Source organism: Amblyomma americanum, chromosome 9, assembly GCF_052857255.1.
Source record: "Amblyomma americanum isolate KBUSLIRL-KWMA chromosome 9, ASM5285725v1, whole genome shotgun sequence".
Lineage (NCBI taxonomy): Eukaryota > Metazoa > Arthropoda > Arachnida > Ixodida > Ixodidae > Amblyomma > Amblyomma americanum.
Genome location: NC_135505.1, coordinates 50,856,175 through 50,878,802, shown reverse-complemented (window position 1 = coordinate 50,878,802; position 22,628 = coordinate 50,856,175). Strand labels below are relative to the sequence as shown.

The following is a 22,628-nucleotide window of genomic DNA, read 5'->3' as shown; positions in this document are numbered from 1 at the left end:
GGCTCGTTGTACGATCACCGCGGACTGTCACATGGCGCTGCAACGGCTTTCCTGACATGCCCAACTCAGCGGCTTCCACAAAAAACCCGGAAACCAGCACTGTAGTGTTAGAGTTGTTTTTATTATCAGAAAGAAAAGTACGTGTACGACGTTGGCTTCTAGCATAGAAATATAAGAGCACAGCAAAAACAAGGATGAAAAGACAGAATACACAGAGGTGGCGCGAGTACCTGTCTTTACTCTCTTGCCTTTCTTGCACATTTACTTTGTTTTCAATGTGCAACTATCTAGATTGAAGTTCGTGAGGGTGAATTTAGGCTTCTATTGCTCATGAGCGGTATCAATGCAACAAAGACACCAGCAGGAAAGAAAAAGCCGTCCGCTAGACAAACATTTGTTTACCAACACAGCGAGCTTTGCGTTTACGGGCGAGATAAAGTTCCAAAGAACAAAAACTTTAAGCTGCTTCTGCGCTGCATCTACTTTTCTTGTTGTTTGTACCCATAGATGCGGGACGAACGTCAGTGGTAGTAAATTCGAAAGTAACATTAAATTTATTTAGGCACGGCGCACTCACGGTCATTCGTCCGTTCCATGAAGAGAGGTAATATTGTTGGATTTTGCCACTGAGGGTGGGCGGGCTTTTAATTCTTCTTCGAAGAATTTTACCCCAAAAGAGCCGAGAACCACGCCTGGGAACACCTTTTAAATACGAGAATGCCAGTGGGTAGCCTGCGGCACTGGCGCTCGAATCCAGCACTTCTTGAACAAAAAGCGGTTGCTCTGACCACTAGGCCATCGCTTCAACACTCCAGTGGCCCAGGTATTCATGAGTTTTTCAAAAAAGTGCGAGCCATGGCCTGGCCTGGTGGTTTGCTTCTAGAGTGCATGGCTTGTGGAAGGAGCCTATGGTTTCAAATCCCGACACCTCTTACCGTTTCTGTTATTGTCTCACATTCTATTTTTCAAAACATCGTCTTAAGCCGCCGACTTTGCAAAACCGGGCAAGGAAACATGTTAAAAAATATAGGTCAGATCACTCTTCGGGCGCTTGTACACCAGAACTCGGCAGCAAAAACTCTTCTTTTGAAGGCAGTATTTTGAGAATGCAGCGACATCCTTCACATGTCAGGCGCACGTTGGCCGCCGCCGAAAGCTTTAAGACGCGTGAAGCATGAGCCCGAAGTACACCACAAAAAACCAACCCAAAGTACACACCGCTTCAAAGGTAGGTTAACCGAGAGCATCATGACTGCGTGGGCGTGCCCTGCAAAGTCAGGGAGGGCAGTAGCAGTGGCAATTTAAAATTCATTTTAATTTAAGGGTGCCATAAACTGTCTCTCGCGTGTATGTGTGTGTGTGCGGGGGGGGGGATGCATTGCTCAATATAATTCAAAGGCGCCAAAATCCACAAACACCACACGAGAGAAGAGAACTGGACAGAGTGCAACGAAATTTTGTTGGCCTAGTTGGTAATCGCTCATTGCAATTGCTCAGTCCCGTTCTCTTTTCTGGTGTCTGTGTGTCGGTTTTGGCACCTTTATGTTACAATAAGCAGTTAACAACTAGCCAAACAAGAAGTTCTCTTACTGTAATAAAAAAAATGCAAAAATAAATAAAGCCTGCACATTAGCGCAGCTCCTTGTGACTAGGCCGCCCTCTATTGTGGGGCTATCGGGCAAGCAAGCATCAGCGGCCGGCACGTCTGCGCCACAGCGAGCTAGTGTGCAAGGTGCTCACAAGCTATAATACCACGCTGTCTTCGACCGCATACATTTAGGGAATGTTCAGTGTAACTGTTTGTCTATCCACGAAGAAACTTGGAAAAATTAGCGACGACGATGATGAAAAACACCACTAAAAATTTATGCTTTCTTGTTTGTTTTTGTAATTTAATTCTCAGATCAACTCAGGCTGAGCGGAACCCCGTAGTGGAGGGGTCTGGATAATTTGTACTATATAAGGTTCTTTAACGCGAACTGACATCGGACAGTACATGGGCCTCTCGCATGTCGCCTCATCCGAATGTGACCGCCGAGGCCTGGGTCGAACACGTCTCTTTGATCAGCAGCTAAGCACCATAACCCCTCTGCAGCCGCGGCAGCTCTTCAAAATTATTAACGGGTAACAGAATATCTACCAAGAATTTGTAGATCATTATCAGAGGAATAACTTTGTGTTATGCCCAAAAATGTTGGAAGCATAAAAACGCAAATCTAATCGATTTTAGTAGTTTTTCGTTTCTTTTCTGAGTCTGAGTGGTCTGCGCTTTCGCATCAGCTGCGGGAGGTGGTTGGTTCGAAACCCACCGCCGGACACCTACCGGTAAAAATGGGCACAAGCGTCTCCGGGTCGGCGCCCGGTTTCGTCGGGGTTGTGTGCTTGGAAGACGTATAAAATAGCGCAGCATCAGACAAGGACATGAAAGAACACACACGAGCGCTAACTTGCAACAGTTTATTGCGGAAGAGAACCTGTAGATATATATGACACAGCGATACATTGCGCAAGCGCGGCAGGCACGGCATTGCGCAAGCGCGGCGGTATATTGCGCAAGCGCGTAAGGAATTAGATTGCCTCAGAAGCCACTAAACAATTGACTGTCTGCCGCGCTTGCGCAATATATCGCAATGTCATATATGTCTACAGGCTCTCTTCCGCAATAAACTGCTGCAAGTTAGCGCTCGCGTGTGTTCTTTCATGTCCTTGTCTGATGCTCCGCTATTTTATACGTCATGCACTACCAACAAGCCCAAACCGCCACCTTATTGTGTTTGGAAGAGGCTCCGCAAACCCCGCAGCACCCCACGGGGGGCGAAACCAGTTTCCAACACTCAGCCTGCAAAGGTGGTTCATGATTCAGATAAAACATTCAGTTGATCTTTGTGTTCGATGAATTTGAAATGACCTCACTCTACGGGAGTTCAGCAGATGAGAATGTGCTCGAAGATGTTCAGCATGCTGCGCCATGAAGAAAAAAAAGGGCACAAATGGGCTTCTACCGCACAAGGCGGATTTAACGTTGCTGACGGCGGAACTTAACGCTGATCCGTTAGAGCAACTGTGGTAAAGAACCTTTTCCCATTCATCTCACCCAAAAGAGTCTAGAGACCGGGGGCAATCTTGTAACCATTAAAAACCGGTGGGTACAAGGCGGCACTGGGGATCGAACCCAGCACGTGCCGAATGCGAGGCGGATGCTCTGCCACAAGGCCACGCTTCGGTACAAAACTTTTTTCTCAGAAGATCGGACAGCCAGAAAGCAGTGATACTCTGAATCGCTTCTGACGAAGGACATTAGTGTTTGAACGCCGATGCCAGCGCTGGTTACGCTTTGAACGCAGATGTCAGCGCTACTTACCACCTTTGCAAGCTGAGTTGTTCGAAACTGGGTTTGCCCTCGAAGGGTCGAAGCGGGGTTGGCGGAGTCTCCTCCAAGCCCACACTCCTGAAGAAGCCGGGCGCCGTGCCGGGGGTGGTTTGTACCCATTTTTGCCGGTGGGTGTCCGGCGGTGGGTTTTGAACCAACCACCTCCCGCAGCCGACGCCCAGACCACTAGGCCACGGAGGTTCTCGAAGGTGCACGACTGATTGCTCGTCTTTGGAAAAAAAATTAACTGTTTACATGTCATCGAAAGAAGAAAAAAGGAACGGTATTGCCGGGAATATTACCATTTGAGAACGTTAAAGGATTAATGTCAAAATTGCAGTAATATTTTAATGGTAAATTTACAAGTAATCATTTACTTGTAACAAGTTAAGTAAAACTCTGGCTAAAGCATATAAGTAGCGCAGGAACCATTAGCCACCAGAAAAATATGGCCAACATAATTCATCACATTAGTTCAATTTTATTATTATCGTGTCAAGTATAATTATAGGATAACGAAAGTCTTAAAATCAATGAATTACGACTATTCGCTAACGCAAAACTTTGGAATGTTGACTTTCTTGAAATGGTACATGTTTGGGAAACTTATTAGCCAAAGTGTTTAATATTATTGCGATTTAATTAGCAACGAACATTTTAAAACTAATAAGCAAATTTATTTTCGCTCGTACGTGCACTTGGAGACTTAAACACATGTAGTAAACCACAAAGCCCACAGGTGTAATCGGCTAATCAAAATAGAGCGCCTAAATTGCAGCCAGTGCAAAGCCAACAAAGCCGAAGCGGGCGCTCGCGCCCGTAACAGCGCTTCGCCAGAAAAGAAGTGATATGTCATAAACACTTGACAATTGATCCCACAAATTTCAACGCTTAAGTGACACGTCATCAATCAAACATGAGCATGCCATAACAATGCTTAATTTGAGGCCACTAATTAAATTGACGTTCGTGTAAACAATGCTTAATTCCATCTAGCCTCATGTTACCATTTTCTCACAATATAAATACGTTCAAAAGCGACAGTTCTTTACGACTTATCGGCGTAGCGAAACCTTGCAATTTTATGCTCACCGCAGGTAAGGCTGCACAATACCTTCATTTTTCAAGTGCACTTCTCGCGTAGTCACCAAGATTCCTCGGAAACCGGTGGATCATTCTACTGTTGAAGAGTTGGTAAACTAGTGGTGTATTAACATTAAACAATGCAGGAAATGAGCCTCCTTGAACCAAGACATAGTCACCACTTTCCGCTTTCTAATATTTTCAGTACATTACATTGCAAGCAAACTGGCAAAACTTGTTCCGATTACATTTCATCCTCGGCCCAAACAGGGCCTCATTTTTCGAAAAACGTTTCCTTCAGGAATAAAGTTATCTAAAAGCGTGGCGTCTAATATATAGAGACCTACAGGCTGGCGGCATTTTAGGTTTTGTTAAGTTTTAGAATGTATTTTGAAAACTAATATTTTAGAACTTATATGACAATATCGCTAGAACGTTTTTGTCGCAATGGGTCCTAGAATTTTTCTAAGCGTAAATTCATCCTCTGCCGCTCATAACTTTCATTTTGACATTCTACATCAGTTTACTGTTGGACAACATTATAGACATTTACATCAATGCACTTGCATCCATTCTGTGATCTAGCGACAAACTCTTTGCAGACCTAGATTTGATTTGAATCGAGAAATGACTGCACCTAAAGTACAGTACAGTAGCAATTTTTACTGAATGCATTACTCTGCTACCGTTGCAAGGCGCACATAATCATTTGCACTTTTGGTGAAAATATTGTGCGGTTGACAAAAGACAGCTTAAACAAAAAATCTCCAAGTTTATAACAAGTGTTCTTAACCTACCTGTTCGAGCTCGTGTAATTCATGAGAGCTGCAGCGGTGGCTCAGCGTATATGGCACTCGACTGCCTCCCGGAAAGACGCGGGTTCCATCCCGGCGAAATTCTGGAGGTCCGTGTAGCGTGCGACGTCACCGCACTGCAAAAGTACCCCAATTGGGCGGATTTCTGGAGAGCTCTCCATTACGGCGTCTCTCATAGCTTGAGTAGCGTTGAAACATTAAAGCCCAAAACTCAAACCAAACCAATTCAAGAGAGGAACTTCTCAATGCCCGAAGCGTTAAAATGCAAAGTGAACGCCAAGTACAAAGTGATCATCTTCCCAAAATCACCGTTGATTCCGCCTGCATACTTCCATAAAATAGGCTGCCTTCCAAACTTGTTTATTACCACCAAACTTTTGTGTCCCCATATCTTCATTCTGGTCTATAATTTATGCAGTATTCGCAAATCGGTATGTGCTTTGATGATCTGTGGACAAAGCGGTAATTTGGTCTTAAATCCCGCATGCTGCCACCAGTTAGGATCTTTGCAAGTATTATTTTTATGCGATGGCGTTAAGGAGCTCGTATCGCAGAAAATACCGCGTCGCCCTTGGCGTCGTTGGCGTCAATGACCAGGAGAGAAAAATGGACGAAAAACCTCCAGGGAAGCAAACTAGGAGGCAGGCTGGCCTCCTAGGTCACGAGACCTTAAGGCGTCGTCATGAACCGCCCACTGGATTGTGAGGAAACTGCACACAGTGGCAGATGGCAGATAAAGATTGGTCGCTTCGGAAGAGCAACTTGCGTTACTCAAGAGCCACCCGTAGCAGCACCTGTCGTCGCAGGGCAGTTGAGCATCACTTAACGACTGTTGCGCATAACTTAAGGCCCCCCAAGGATATATGAATGTAGAGGACGGCACATTCTACATGTAATGAATTAATCTATAAGGCTATCGCGTCGTACCCTTATGGCGGAGCTTATGTGTCCCTTCCAGTGTTTATTTAGGTATTCGATTTATTCTATTTAATAACAGTCGTGCACCATTGGTGAAGCCAAAAGCTGATCTTTTTCTTCTGTTCATTGAGATGTGTCTGAAATACCTTGTTTTTAGGGCTTTTCTTAACATCTGCCATTATTCAGTACTGCATGAAACCTTTTTGCTTTCTTCCGAAGTGTGTGAAGTAATAGTAACTATCGCGAAAGGTTGATTACGTTTCAGCATTTCTTTGCTCGCCGATAGCGGAAACGAAAGCTCCTTTTAGGAGGCATAATAGATACCATTAAAGGGTTGTACGTGACAGTATAATAGACATGACTGTGCAAGAGGTAACAGCAAAATTTTCTCGTCAGTGATTGCATTTGTTACCGTCTCATACATTCATCATCTGCCCTAAGCTTCTACGCCTTGAACTATACATCTTCAATATATTTAATAGAAAAATTGTTACATTTTTCTATCCGCACTAATTCAGAGATTGTTTCTTCCAGGGTGTTCAATGAAGATGGCCGAGCTGCTACGAATGTTCTTCGCTTCCGTTATATTAGCAAGCTTAATCGCTTCAACTGAGGTGGGACCTTTTGCGCATGTACTCACGTTTATTCATTCAAATATACTTAGTCACTACTGTGGCTGAACTTTAGAAGGCTTGTTCGAAATGTTGTTTCTTCCTTTTATTTGTAACTATTGATCGTCTTTGTTAAAATTGAAAGCCCGGTGCGTTTTGCTCTGAAGCCATATACTTGACCCCCTCGAGCGTCTGTCGATGTCCTCGCTTCCGGATGGAGGACGGCGAGAGTTTATTCCAAAATAATGAAATCTGCGTGGCTGGATTTGCATAGCGGGCCACACGTCGCAGCGCACGAGCAAACTCTTCGGGGCTGTAAAGTTTTGAAGCGAAAGCTTCACTTTGGAACCACGTGCTTCGATGGCCGGGTGCCTAGTTTTCACCTTCAGCTGAGTTAGAGGTCAAACGATGAAAAAGAGAAAAAAAAATTCCATCAATATCTTTTATTAGGAATCGATCCCGAGGCTGCGCGAAAAGATCTCCTTTAAGGTTTTTGTGCCATAGAGGTGGCCCCGATGCGCTCGCCACCCGTTTCGAGACTGAGCGCTGCCAGCTCTCTTGTCGGTAGCGAAGGCTGCAGGATAGGTGTCGGTGAGAATAACAAAAGGCGCGTTAGACCCTTTACACAGAGCATTTGTACAGAACAAGATCAGCAAGAGGACCCAGAGCTAACACCGAACGTGACTGTTCTGGCCCAGCGACGACCGCGGAGACTCCAACGTGTCACACCATCCGACTCCACACGTGAGCACTACACGACTCACGGTGGGTCGGTCTCTCCCTCCAACCGGCAGCGTTGGGGCTAATAAAGCCCCAGAAACAGTTGTCCCTCAAACTGTGCAATACAAAGGCAGCACATGACAGCAGTACAAGATGTCCAACCAGCGACCACACTGGCCACCAGCTTCAAATTTGCCGCGTGCGGTGACTTCCAGGGGACAAGGGAAACCTGCGCCTCACTGTCTCGCAGCTTGTTGCACGTTTGGGCATGTCACTCGACGATACTCCTTCATAGGGCGCTGCTGTCCTGCAGTGCAGCAGCAAAGCTTGTCAAGGGAGTGTTAGGGCGCCATATCCTTGCGGCGCAGCACCGGTGCTTGTCAAAGGGGCGTTCGCAGGAGAAATTTGCATCCTGCCGAACTGGAATCTGGGCGGGTTCCCCGGGCCTAACAGCATTCCCGCCACCAGATAAGCCGACGGTAAGACGAGCTTCTTCCACGTGGCTAGGGTGCCGGGAGCGCACTGTTCGACATGGTCTTCCAAGTTCACGTCCAGTGTCCGGATGCGCAAGCAACATCACGTGTCCAGGTCCCACTCGCTGAGCCAAGATCTCTACTCATAGCGTTGTCGCCAAGTCGCCTCGTTCAGATTCGCTCGGGTCATTCCGATGCCCTTGCGTTTCGCCCCTGGTCATGGTTGGTCATCCTGCAGCTTCCGAAACCGACCGGGAAAAGGCAACACCCAACACTAGGAAGTGCCCTCTGCCTCCCGTCAAACACCAGACAAAGCAATAATCCAATTCAACTAAACTAAATTGCTGTCCTCCATTTTCTCCCGCTGCATAAGGAGGCTAGTGCACCATCTGGTAAACTAGGTTCAAAACAACAATTTTCCAAATGATCGACAAACCAAAATAGTAGGAACAATTAACACTCAGCAATAATAATGAAAAATAGAATGGTCCCTTTGAAATCATTTGGACCGAAAACACTGCTGAGAAAGCAGATGATGTCATTCAATTTTTCCCCAAGTTACTTCCTGTTCGCAATGAGCACAGTTGTCGCGAAGCGAGAGAAAGTAAGCAAAGAGGATGTCACTGAAAGGAGCGAGGCCTAGAATGCACGACTTAGAGCATTAACGTTCGCGTTCAACCTTCCCTCCTTATAACAGACAACGAGATTGTGCTGCTGAAGGGTCATGCTCCACCTTAGCAAACGGCCGCTTTTAGACGGCATGTTACTAAATCAAGTTACCTGGCAAAGGTCCGTCTCCACAACAAATTTAGAAACGAAGACAAAACAGGTCAGGTTCTTAACTGCCCACATAAGGCAGGCGCACACTTTTTCAGAGATACTGTATGCCTCTTCTCTACAACTGAGTTTGCGGTTCAAGTACAAAATTGGTCGTTCATGACAACCAGCAACTTCTTGGCACAGCACCGGCTCCCGTGCCGCGACCACTGGAGTCACATTGAATGATGAAACGTTTCGAAAAGTCTGGTGCTGTTAGACCGGCTTGTGGCTCCAGGCTTGTTTCAGCATTTGGAACGCACTCTCGTTCTTCGAGTCCCACGACACCTTAACAGGCTCCGAATGTCAGAGCCCGTCTGTAGCGGGCTGGAAAGGTCAGAGTACCCTCTACTACATTGTTCGTAATAACCACCTGAAAATAAAAAGACAGCTATATCCCTCTTAGTGGTCAGCCGGGGAGTGTCCACAACAGCGGCTATTTTGATGTCTGAAGCTTGCGGAGGCCGCGCCCCACCACATAGCCCAAATAAGTCACTTCACCACAACCCAGGCAACATTTAGGTGGCTTCACAGCACGGCCTGCCTCATTCAACCTGCTCAATACTGCTTGCAAGTGCTCCATATATTCGTCCGAAGTGACCGAAAAGATGGCAACATCATCCAAGTACGGCAATGCAAACTCGCCCAAACCATGAAGCGCTCTGTTCATCAGGCCAGAGAAACAAAACAGCGCGTTTTTATATGTCCGAAGCTCAACATCAGTAGACGGTATATTCTGAACGGGGAAGCAAACGCGGTGCAGCGGCTAGCCCGTTCCGTAAAGGGCACTTGTAAATAGTCTCGCACGAGGTCCATCGTAGATATATAATTTAACTTCGACACCTTCTCTACCCTTTCGCCCAGGTTGGGTATCGGATATGACTGATCTCGGGTTATCGCGTTCACACGTCGATAATCGACGTACGGCCTCGCATCTTTTCCCGGAACCTGCACTATTATCAGGGGCGATGTGTAGTCACTCTCACATGGCACTAAACTCCCAAGTCAAGCATGCGCTGAACTCCTCAGCCATGTATTTTTCTGCACTGCTGAGCAACGATGCGGTTTACTGCGGATGGCTCGCTGAGATGTTAGCTTGATGTAGTACTCTAAGCGCGTGGTCTTTCTAGGATGGTTCGAAAAAAACCTCCGTAAACTCATAAACTGTCCCTTTAAATCTTTTGATCCCTCTTTTGGGTGGCGACTAGAGGCGCGTCCAATGCCTGATATTCTAACATTAGATCTAAACAACATTCTTTCGTGTCAGACGTCGTAAGGATTTCCGCCCCTTCCTCATCGGCAGCATTTATCGTCATGCTTACTATCGCATGACGCTGAATGTATGGTTTGATCAAGTTGCTGTGATAAATCTTGGGCCGTCTACCTAATTTAACTTCTCTGTTGGTATCGGAAAGCTTCGATACAACCTTCGCGTGCAACTCGCAGTGAACCTCTAGCTTGTTTGTCTTCAGTGGTCGCAGCAACATCACTTGGCTACCTACTTCGAAGGTGCGTTTTTTTTGCTGACTTGTCATAGTTTTCTTTAGACATGGCTTGCGGCGCCTTCATGTGGTTCTCTACAAGATCTTTTGTTTTCCCGAGCCTCTGAAGGAAGCCGAGGACATAGGGGACAACATTTTGCTAATCACTGCCTTCCCAAGACTCTCGCAGCATTCGCAGCGGAGTTCTAAGGCATCGGCCATACACAAGCCTTCTGTTGAAATGCACTCCGTGGCCTTAAAGGGCCCGAAAAAACATAATCAGTGCGTTGTTTTTCCTGTTCGTTGCATTAAATGTATTGTAGTGATGCTGTTAGCATTGGTCGTACCGCGTATAGTCCAGTTTTTATTATTTTAATTATCTCGCAAAAGCAAACTCTTCGGGCTGACAGGGTCGCCATAGAGTGGCGATTTTTAGCAGTGGTAGTGAGATAATTGGGCGGAAGATTGATTTTTGGACAAACAGTAAATATACTGCAAATTTTATTAATAAATACAGATGCGTGTTTTCAAGTTTTGCCCTGTCTATTACATCAACAAGACCAACTTGTTTGTGTTAGTTAAAAGCACTGTAGACCAAGTGAAATAAAAATTCTCAACAAGAGGCTGTGATAATTTTTTTGCGTCGAATGACTTTGCGCCTCTCTGCACACAATCCTACGCCCTAGCACACAGCACTTATGGCTACTCTTTGTGTATCTGTGAACGGCTTTGCGGAATCGATCTGACCGAGCCATTTCACTTTGCAAGCGTTCGTTTCGGTACGAAGGACGGATGCAAAGAAAAAAGCCATTCTTTTCATGTATAGCATTGTACATCGTCAGCTTGTGGAGGTTCACTGGGCGGTGGTTGCAGGCAGCCTCACATTCCCCACGTCAACATCGCGCCTTGATCGCCGTGACCAAAAATGCGCGTTCTCAGCGGCGGCCCATGGTATGCGGTAAGCAGTAGGGAAACGCTCTTTGCTGAAAGTATATAGTATCTTGAGCACGCTGTCATTCCGTCGCAGTATCCCGTGCTCGAGTTGGAATCCGTAAGTAAGGAAACGTCGCTGATAAATGTTCCCTTCTGCACCATCGACGCGACGATGAAGCATCGATGGGTCAGCTGGGCGTTCACGGGGTTGTTGTAAGTTATAACCATGAAAACGACGCTACCAGCCTCTTAAAGAACGAGTTACAGCGATTAGGCACCCATGGTGAACAAACATATGCGACGGGGTCAGATAGGTTGCTTTGATTGGTCCCGCCCAGTGTCATAATTGGGAGGGTGAAATCGGAATGGGAAGCCGCAAAAATATCGAGCGGACGGTAGCATTTTGTGATCCTGTATTTAGACATTTCTTCATTGAAAAACTCCCGTTACTGTAATTCTTTTTGAGGCAGCATGGGTGCGACATAAAGAATCCATCTGAAGTATAGCTGGGGTCAGATCAAGCAAAGCATCGCAGCCTCATTAAGTGCCAGCGGTTATCCTGCCCATGCGCATTTCATCCTCTCGATTTCCACTTAAATGTCATTAACCCGTGTTTGTTCCCTCACCCACTCTGCCTTCTTCGGGTGTCTTTATGTTACAACTGCCATTTTTTTTTCATTCCATGACTCGCTGCGTTGTCCCTAACTTAAACTGAATGCTTTTGATTACCTTTCACGTTTCTACCCGTAGGTGAGTACTGGTAAGATACAGCTGTTGTATAGTTTTCAATTTAGGGATATTGGTAAAGTGTTACTCATGATCTGAGAGAACCTGCCATATGCGCTCCACCCCATTCTTATCCGTCTAGTTAATTATGTTTCTAGATCAGAGTCAGTTGGCACTACCTGCCCTAAGTAGACACTTCCCGTTACCACTTTCGGCACCTCGCTACCAACTGTGAACTGCAGTTCTCTGGCTAAACTTTTGTACTTTGGTTTTCTGCGTGTTAATTTTAAAATCCACCATTCTGCTCTGCTTTCCAACTCAGTGATCATAATTTACAGTTCATCTCCTGAGTGAATCGTTAAGACAATGTCATCATCGAATCTCAGATTATTCAGGTATTCTCTATTAACTCTTATCCCTACCTTTTCCCCATGCCGGCCTCGGAATACCTCCTTTAAACTTGCGTTGAGCCGCATTGGCGATATGATGCCTCTCTGCTAAAAGGCCTTCAATTTTGGATTTTTATTGCCCAATTTGTTTACGACTATGGTGGCTGTGCAGTTGCTGTAGATATCATCTAGTATTTTCGCATACTGCTCATCTACACACTGATTCCTAATGTCTGCATGACTGCTGAGGATCCAATGAGTGCAATGTTTTCTCGTGATCAATGAAGGCTATGTTTAGGGGGTGGCTATATTTTGCGCATTTCTATATATCTTGATTGATAGTGTGAATGTGCTTTATTGTCGTATATCCTTTACGAAAGCCTGCCTGATCATTTGCTTGAATGAAGTGTAAGTCTGCCTTGACTCTATTAGCGATTACCTTGGTAAATAATTTGTAAGCAACGCACAGTACCCTGAGCGGTCTGTAATTTCTCAAGTCCATGGCTTCTTCTTTTTATTAAATTACGATAATATTATTCTTCCAAGCTTCTGGTGCAGCCTAGGTCATAACGCATTGCGTGTACAGGGTGGCTAGTTTTTCTAGTAAAATCGCGCTCCATCCCTCAGGAGATCTGCTTTTTCCTGATCCTCACCAAGTGGTTTCTTTCTTTGTATTGCTCCTAAGTCTTTCTTCACTTTCTCTTTCGTTACAGACAGGATGACGCATTGCTGTGCGTTACTCTCTCTCTCTCATTAACGTTCTGATTACGTCGGCTACAGCATATATTTGTGTAGAACGCTACGGCTGAGTAACTCTCTTATCCATATAGCTAATGGCATTGCCCTATCTATCTCTTATTGCATGCATCTGGTTTTTAGCTCTGCCTAAGGTTTCACCGCTTTTAAGAAAAAGAAGAGCAGAGGCCTTTGCCTGCATTGGGCATAGAGAGGTTCTTGATTACCACGGTGAGATGCGTTCAAGTGTGCTCTTAGCTGAGGAACACAGACACAGACATTTCATTTGACGCACGACCCTCAACGCCTCGCCATCCCTTCCTCTTCCCTCCTCCGCTTTCCGCTTTGTTCTTTCCACTAAAAAAGGAGTTTGAGTTTTTCTTCTCTCTGCTTTACCACCCCTCACCTCCCACCCTCTTATCGTATTAATTCTCCCTCCTTCCCTTCCAACTCTTCTCCCATGAAAGTGGAGAGGGGAATGTCCCTCTGTGCTCTTTGCCTCATGTCAACACGGGCATGTGAAGGGGCCTCTAATGCTAAGATATGTCGAGAAATCGCAGCTTTGAAGCAGAGAGCCAAAACTAGAGGTGCAAGGTTGCAGGCTTCAAGGGCCGAACTGCCCGTGTAGAAGGCGCCTTTAAAGCGTCTCGAAGCGTAAAAACTTGTGTCGAACACGCAACGTCTGGGTGCACGAATATGTAATGTTCGGAAGATTGAGGCGGGGCCAGGCGCAAATGTGTAATGAAGTCCTGTAAGCTTGGAAGGTAGAGTGGTGAGCAGCCCTGTCTAGAGCGCACCGACAGTGCTCTGCGGAGCTTGACAGCGTCATCCAAAGTTAGGCTCTGGGTTTGAGGTTTTGCGTCTCTTGCGTATGCGCGGCCAAAATAAAGCGATGCCTGCATGTGAGTCCTCGGCCTATTTCAATTCAGTGCTTGCGCTTCCCACTACCAGGGCCGCGCTGAAAGATATGTAACAGCAGTATGTGCCAGTGATACGGGTGATCGCACGTTTCAAACACGGCTAAGTGTGCGAGAATCTGGCCTATGTTGGTTGCTCGGTGTCTGTTTTAGTCTTGTGTGTATAAAGTTAGCGCGTTGCCACCACGTACCATACGTTTCTGGCGTTCTGTTTCATGTCGTATCTTTGCGTTGTGTTAGCAGTACAAAGAACACCGCATTTGGCACCCATACAGATCTATGAATTTGGATGCAGAAACACGCGATCATCCGCTATGACTCGCGCTTGCTTGTCTGGGCGTCTCGTTACGCTCGTGAAACACGGCGGCATGGCGACACCCTTACCACAGTCACTAATGCAGGCAGAGAGGCACTGGCGGCACAAAGGGAACTAGCCATGCGGAGACTGGACAAGGGAGCAATGAGCAGGCATCCGTCTGTTTCTGCCACGCATGTGCACGGGACGCATAACTTAAACTTGGAGCCTAATGTTAGATGGCGCTGACTTACTCCGCAGGGCACCGCCGGCGCGCTCTAGACTTGGATGCTCACCGGTGTACTGCAGAGGCAGTGGCGAGGGAGCTGAAGGAATGAACAAATCTCAGGGACGCCGCAGGCCTCCAGCGAAGTCTAGTTCGGTCTTTGAACAGCCGAGGTCACGATGAAGAAGTGCACGTAGACCAAGAATCACAATTGACAGGTGGTTTACCCAGTGCTCTCGGCCGAGGAAGGCACCGAGGGGAGCCTTGGATCTACTCGACAATGTCATTGGCATAGGGGTATGCTGTGGTATGCTGTGGTATGACACTGCTTAGTGTCAAGCCCATGGTGGAGAGGTAAAGAGCTTACAATGAAACTGCCGGCCGCACTTCGTTGTAACAATGCCAGGCCAGCCTAAGCGGAAAACCCGCGTTGAAATAAAGGCTTTGGCTACCATTTCTGCAGTGATGCCCGGAATTGCCACGGCTTCGGGCCAAGGGATGAAGCGGTCAATCATTGTCAGAATGTACCGGCACTCGCAAGAGAAAGTGGTCCAAACAAGTTTAGATGGACGTGGGAAACGCTATCCCCAGATGGCAGGAAAGACTGGATGGAAGTCTTCGTGCGGCCGGTCATTTTGGCGGTCTGGCAAGCAAGCCACGAGCGGGCGCAGTGGCGAACATTAGTGTTAATAGCAGGCCATACCCAGGTCCTGCTGCGTAACGAGGCGCTGCATGGCTCAGATTATTGTATAGCAGATGTCATGAAGCGTGTGAAGAACCGCTCGACGAAAGGCAGCCGGAATGAAAGGGTGAGGTACGGCTATGAACGTGTCGCACCAGATCGAACCCTGCACAAACGGATGAATCACGCGCTGCAGCCCGAGAGAAGAGGCGAGGTCACGCAGGGCTTGCAGCTCACCGTCCTCGATATGCGCATGGGCCTGCCACTCCCAATCCATAGCAGTTGGAGAAGCGACAACGGAGGTGATGCATGAAAGAGCTTCCGCTGCCTTGTTGTCGGTGCCTTTGATCATGCGGATATTCGTTTTAACTAATCGGTAGGTCAGGTGACGTACTTTTCGGGCGACGCGCTTTGAGGAATTCGTACAGAATACATATGCCAGTGGATTACCAACCGTCAAAACATAAAATTGCTGACCTTTCAAGAACTGTTGGTAGTGCTTGATAGTGCAGTTCAGCAGCTCACGGCCAAAAACGCTGTAGTGGGTCCCAGATTCGGATATTCCGAGCGAACGTCAGTGGGTGCCAATCATACACGGTTTGCTGCTCGAGAACAGCGCTGGTGGCCACGGTGGAGGCATCCATCATGATGCGAGTGGTTGTGCCAATAATGGGGTGAATGATAAGGACCGAATCAGCAACTGCTTCCTTAGCAGCTGTGAAAGCGCGGACGAGGTTCTCGATCTCGTGCGATGAAGCTCACTCAGGGGGTGCAGAAGCTCGGCGCACTATCGTAAAAAGTGCGTTGAAAAATTCGCGAGGCCTAGAAACTCTGGTTGTTAGCGCAGAGCGGTTGGTACGGGGACGTCTTTCACAGCCTTTATATGGGAAGGCAATCAACAAATTTTCCACGCCGAGATGTGTTGGCTCAGAAACTGCAGGTCGGGAGACCCGAAGCCACACTTCTGTGCGTCGTATACGAGTTCAAATTGCTGAATGAGAGCAAAGAGTTAGTGGAGGCGACGCTCATGGTCTTGCGATGCGCGACTCTAGACGAAGATATTGTCAATATAGGCGAATATAGCCAGGAGTTCGCTGTCACTTCGGCAACAAATCGTCCAAAAATCTGAGCTGCTTTGCGGAGCCCTAAGGCATGCGCAGGCACTCAAACAGGCCGAATGGTGTAGTGACGGCCTTAGGCATAGCGACAGGCTTTACAGGGATTTCGTGATAAGCCTTTAATACCTCCACTTTGCTAAAGATCTTGCAGCCTTCCAAGATTGTGAAATCCTTGATGTGTGGAAAGAGGTAGCTAGCGTGGACGGCGTGAGTGTTCAACGCCCGGTTGTGTTGCCCGGCCGCCAGGCTCCTGGTTCTTTCTTGGGCATCAGATGGAGGGGTAAAGCCGAAGTGTGAGACGAAAGTCGTATTATACTTAGCTGCAGCATGTGCTCGAATTTTAATTTAGCAATGGTCAGACGCTCAACGAAAAGAAGGCGGGGTCTAGCTGCGATGAGTGACCACGCGGAACAATGTGGTGGGCTGCGCTGTGCCTTGGCGGTTGGTTTACATTGCAGGGCTTCATGGTCTCAGGAAAGTGATCCAGGATTATATCATACGGCCATAGAGGAATCAGCATGTGGATGCCAGTGGCAGCGAGCAGTCGACATAAAACCAGGATTGAAAGGCGCGTCTTGGTGTTGACGAGGCGATGGTGGTGCCTGCTGACATACAGGTCGAAATGGTTGAGAAAGTCGGAGCCTAGGATCGGTTGAAGTCGACAGCGAGGGACCGCTGGCCATACTTGGCGATAGAGGACGAGCTCACCGCACCAGCTGCATGGGGAAGGGCACCGGCGGGCACGGGGCTTAAAAATGCAATAATACCATCACACTGCTGAGGTGCGGAAACGGCACAAGCATGTGTTGCTTGGGGAAGGAGAACGGCTGATAAAATGTGGGTAGCAACCGCGATGGCCATGTAAGGACGTCCGGAGAGCGTTGAAGGAAGCAGCGAGCTGTTCGAGCCGGGCCTCTGAACGGGAAATTTCATAGAACTCTATAATGAAAGTGAGGGCGGCCAAGGAAGGAAAATGCACGTCGTGGACTGGATCAGCTAACTGGGCCAGGCGACCGAGGGTCATGGCGCCTGCAGCTGCCAAGAAGAGGCCGGTAGACTGCGGCAAGCGCTGCAGGAAAAGCTCCCTCAACAGCGACAACACTTGCTTGAGTTGAAGTTAGTTCTTCCCAGGAGCTGCCCCGTACTAGTGAGCAGCTGGGAGGGGCGGCGATCTCCAAGCTCCTAAATGGTGAGCAGTGGCTCAAGTCGCGCGCTCTCGGGCAATGAGGTGCGTTCCAGGGTGCTCTGCTTGAGGCGTTGGTATGGGACAGCGTTCAAGGGTCCAGAGATGATGTCCCTGGTATCTTAGCCATGCGAGGATACAGGCTGAAAAGCAGGCCGTGAAGCCGAGAAGTCTCCGATGTGACGCGGTGGAGATGGAAGATGGCTTCCACCGGGGTTAACCACACCAGCGGGGTCTCGCTTCAGAACGGTCGAAGGGTGAGCTGAATTGCTGCAACGTCCAGTATGCTCGAGTTAGCGGCAGGCCGAAGGTCGCCTGAGGAGGGAAGGTTACTAGGGTCGGTCGTTTCTTTGTCCGGAGTCACCACTGTTAAGAAAGGCTTTGACTTTGTTGGCATGTTCGTATTTTGCATGATAAACACCTTGCGAATATCGAAAGGATCACGACAAGTATCATTATTAAATGGAGATAGCTGACATAAAAATTATCGTCGATTTGCGTATTTAAGCATAAATGTGAATTATGTGCGCGAGCACTTCGGTGCGCACTGCAGTTCTGTTGTAGATATCCAATGTTTACGGATGGAAGCTGTTTGGTTAGGAATAATCAGTTAATGCCTTTAATGCGGAATAGATAATTGTCTACTTAATAATTATAGATCCCTAGGAGTCCTTATGCCACTTCTGGTGCAGTGGCGATGCGGTCAAGGGATGCGCCACTGCCCTGTTATGGTTGATTGTGCCATGGGTGGGACTTGCGAGACTCAGGCTGTTCTTCCAGAGGAACCTCTCTCGATTAATTGAACTGCCACCCGGCACAGTGGGTAGTGTGCTCGGAATATGATGGGATGTTGCAAGGCGTGGGTGTGTGGGTGCGTGAGTATAGTATATGTACACTGCGAGGCAGGTTGCCCATAACACGATGGGAAAGCGAGCAGCCTGAAAAGCAGGCTCTTCAAAACAAAAAAGCAGACAGACCGACAGACCGAGAGATAAACAAGGAAAAAAACCAAGACACTACAGCTAACTGCCGGTAGTGTCGACTATGAGTAGCAACGAGCAAAATAAAGCAATGAAACTTACAAGCAAGGAGATTGAGAGGCGATGAAGTATCATTAATATTTTGATTGCGGATATTCTTTCTAAATTATAATGCTGTCACGGGCCATGTTCTGATTACATCATCAAAAATGCATTAAATCGTTTTTGTGTTTGACATCCAAAAGTATCTCACTGTGTGAGGAACGCCGTAGTGGAGGGCTCCGGAAAATTTCGACCACTTGTGGTTCTTTAACGTGCATTGATATCGCATAGCACAGGTGCCTCTAGCTTTTCTCCTCCATAGAAATGCTGCTGGTGAGGATCGGATAACAGCAGATCTTTTGAAGGACGGAGGGAAGATTGTGCCACAAAAACTAGCTGCTCTGTATATGCAATTTCTTATGACCTTGAGAATACCAGAAGCCTTTCAAAACGCTAACACTGTCTTAATTAATAGGAAAAGAGATATCCAGGACATGAAAACTTACAGACGGATCAGCTTAGTTTACGTTGCCTACAGGGTATTTACTAAGGTAATCACGAATAAAACCAGGACTACCTTTAACGTTAATCGACCAAATAATCAAGCAGGCTTTCGTAAAACACACTTAACAATAGACCATATTCACACTATAAATGAGGTTACACAAATGCTCAGAATATAACCAAAACAACTATAACAGCATTCATTGATTACGAGAAAGAATTTGACTCGGTGGAAACCTCAGCAGTCATGTAGACATTGAGAAATAAGGGTGCAGAAGTTTGATTTAAAAGTACTGGAATATACTTGTAATGACTGCAGAGCAACCACAGTCTTTCGTAAATTCAGCAATAAACTTTCAACAAGGAAGGGTTTCAGGCAGGGCAACACGACCTGGGAAATGCTATTCACCTCCTGTTTACAGGAGATGTCCCGAGGCCTGGATTGGGAAGAGTTCTGGATAAGCGGTAATGAAAAATAACTAGGTTATTCTGATTCGCTGATGAGATTTCCTTGCTATGTCACTCACGAAAATAGCTGCTAAACATGATAGATGAGTTAAGCCATGCATAACGGTAGATATTAAAATTAACATGCAGGAAACGAAGGTAATGTTGAACACTCTTTGAAGGAACCAGCAGGTAAAATTGGTAGCGAGGTGCTAGAAGTGGTGAGGGAATACGTATCCTTAGGGCAGGTAGCACCGCTGATGCGGATCATGAGAGAGAAAAACCTAAACATTCGAATGATGTGGAGCCCATGTGCAAGATTCTCTCAGTTCATGAATGGCAGTTTACCATTATCCCTCAAGAGACAAGAATAGAACACCCACATCTTACTAGTATCCAGCTACGCTGCAGAAACATGAAGACAAACGAAAAGGTTTCTGCATAAGGAGAACGCAGCGAGCTATGTAAAGAACTATGATAGGTGTGACGTTAAGACACCGGAAGCGGATAGAGTGGTTGAGGGAAGAAACGCGTGTTAATTACATCCGGGTCGAAATCAAGGGCAGGGAATGGGCTTGGTCAGGGTATGCAATTTGAAGGCAAGATAACCGCTGATCCCTAAAGGTAATAGATTTGATCCCAAGAGGAAGTAAGCGTAGCAGCGGGAGCAAGAAAGTTGTGTTGGCGCATGAGATTAAGTAGTTTGCGCGCATAGCGTGGGCGCCGCTAGCAAAGCACAGGGTTAATTGGAGACACATGGGAGAGGCTTTTACCCTGCAGGAGGCCCAGTCAGGCTGATGATGCTGATGAGGTAACGTTGTATCTAATACCCCAAAAGCGGCTTTGAAGGCAAATAAATGAAATTGAATAAATATGCTGATACCGCTCATATTTCTTCATCTTACAATGTTTCTCATTCATCGATATCGCAAAGCTGAATGGGATGTCGTTTAAATGATGCTTGACGCCCATGTGGCCGCATTGTGGTTTGGAAACATCATTCGCGTGGTGATCTGAATTTCGAGGGCGTGCAATCTCTGATGTCAATGTTCTGTCGGCATCGCTATCGCACGTATGTGTCACTTCGCTGTTGACTCTTTTGTAAGACTTTACGGACGCAGAACACCGTATCTTCAAGCAGTTTTCTCTTCCCCTCGCATGCGCATCCCCGGTCACTAAAATGTTTGCGTAATAATGAGAAGGCCCAACTAGACGAATTCAGCGATGAAAGGATCACGAGCTGGCCACCACCCGTTAAAAAGCATAGACCATGAGCCAAACGTCACATTTGACACCATAGGGGTACTCGCATTCAAATTCATTCTACTAATGATGGTGTACAGAACGTTTAACAAACATCTAGTGCTGTGAAATGAAATTTTAAAGAGGAATACTTATTTACTAGTGAGTCGCACCTTAACTTAACGTTCATGCCTACACCTGTTTCGGAAAACATGTTACGGGTTCTTATTTTATGCAGCTTACAGATATGTGCAATAAATGTAATTCTTGGAAATTGCAACCGAAATTGCATTCTAATCTGCAGGCCTCCCAGTGCCAGTCGGACGAGGTCAAAAAGCCGTGTATAAATGGAGTCTACCCGGAAAATATTTGCCGGGATATACGGAGGAAGAGGCCATGCAATAATGGGGATGAAGTCTGTGTGTGCCCCGAAGGTAAATGGAGGCAACCAGGAACACACAGGTGTGTGCATGAGAGCAGCTGCTGTGCAAGCAGACTTTGTACGGTTCGAAGGCACTGTCCGTCCTGCTTTGAATAATAAAATTCTTGTCCTAAGCTATGGGACCACAGGAAAAAAAGCATATTTCTCTGGGTATTTTTTCTCAATCGAGATCAAAACTTGTGCCAATGGTTTTCTTCAATCCTGTACTCTAATAAATTTCATCTTTTTAAAATTCGGGATTGAGGCTCATTGATGAATTAGATGGTTATAACAATAAGAGCTTCAGCTTTTCACTTACCTCCGAAGCAACATTTTGTTCGCGCAGAAACTGCGAAAATAGTCCTTTCGATTAGCGATGGCAACTCTAAAGCTGCGGAGGCTTTTGCATTGGGCGCATAGATTCCTACGGTGGCCGTTTAAAAATGCTCTACAAAACTGACGCCTAAAAAAAGTGAAATCAGAGTTTTCACTGCCAGCTCAATACATGCTTGAGATTTAATCCATGATTTAAGTATACTTTATATGCATACTGTGTGGAGGCAGCAAGGACACCCAAACGCTTTGAGCAATCGCTTTCCACAAATTCTCTCACGAGACCAGGATTACGAAAGTCTTTGGAGTACGTGACCGCAAGCACCTGTTAAAAAATCGGCCCTCAGACACCACCGACTGTGGAGCAACTGGTTTAGGCGGTGGTCTGACCTAAGACGCACCGGAGGACGCTATGAATTTCTGGCTTCGTACATTTAGCCACATAAAAGTGCACCTGGTAACCTTCAACGCTAGAACCTTGTGCAGTCAGGTATGTCTAGCAGTGCTGTTCGAGGAACTCGCGACTGTCGTAGGGCTTAATGAATTTCGGAGGGCAGGTGAGGCATACAGAGTATTTAAGGTTGACCACGTGCTATAATACTGAGATGAGTGGAGATACAAGAACTAAGTGTGAGATTTAATATCAATCAAGATATAGCTTGCAACATAGAGGAATCTTTATTATTACTAAGATGCGGATTTATTGTAAAATGATATTAATAACTGGTAGACACTAAAGGCCCAACATGCCTAAGTGTGAACATGCAGCCACAATCAGCAGATCATCAGAAGCAACTATGGAGACGTAAAATCGGCAATGAGAAAAGTAAAAACAGAGTACTATATAGTGATGGGCGAACTCAGTGCGAAGTTGAGTATGAAACAGGCTGAGGCACAGTTGGGGGCGAATAGTGCATACGCTTGTAGTGACCCGCGCTGCTGGCAGTGCGCGCGATGCCGAAAAGGACGAAGTGTTCCAGCACGCGCTAGAGAGAACGCTTGTGACAATTGCCAGGGCTGGACGCTGCCGCTGCCGCTCCGCTGCTGTCTCCTCTTCGGCAGCCGTCAGTAAATGTGGCCGCCGTCGCCTCCCTGGGCGACCTCCACAGGCCCTAAGAATAGCAGGGGTGGGGGAAAGGGTATTCTAGAGATAGCAGCAGGAAATAAT

The 22,628-nt window shown here is 46.8% G+C and overlaps 1 long non-coding RNA gene across 1 annotated transcript in view; it reads left to right on the top strand.

Moving 5' to 3' along the window:
* The first annotated feature begins 6,726 nt into the window (after positions 1 to 6,726).
* LOC144105422 (uncharacterized) overlaps positions 6,727 to 22,628 on the top strand; it is a 77,679-nt gene continuing 61,777 nt past the window's right edge. Inside the window, exons 1-2 of the long non-coding RNA XR_013308788.1 lie at positions 6,727 to 6,800; positions 7,427 to 7,541. This is a non-coding gene — a long non-coding RNA (uncharacterized LOC144105422). The remainder of the gene's footprint in view (positions 6,801 to 7,426; positions 7,542 to 22,628) is intronic.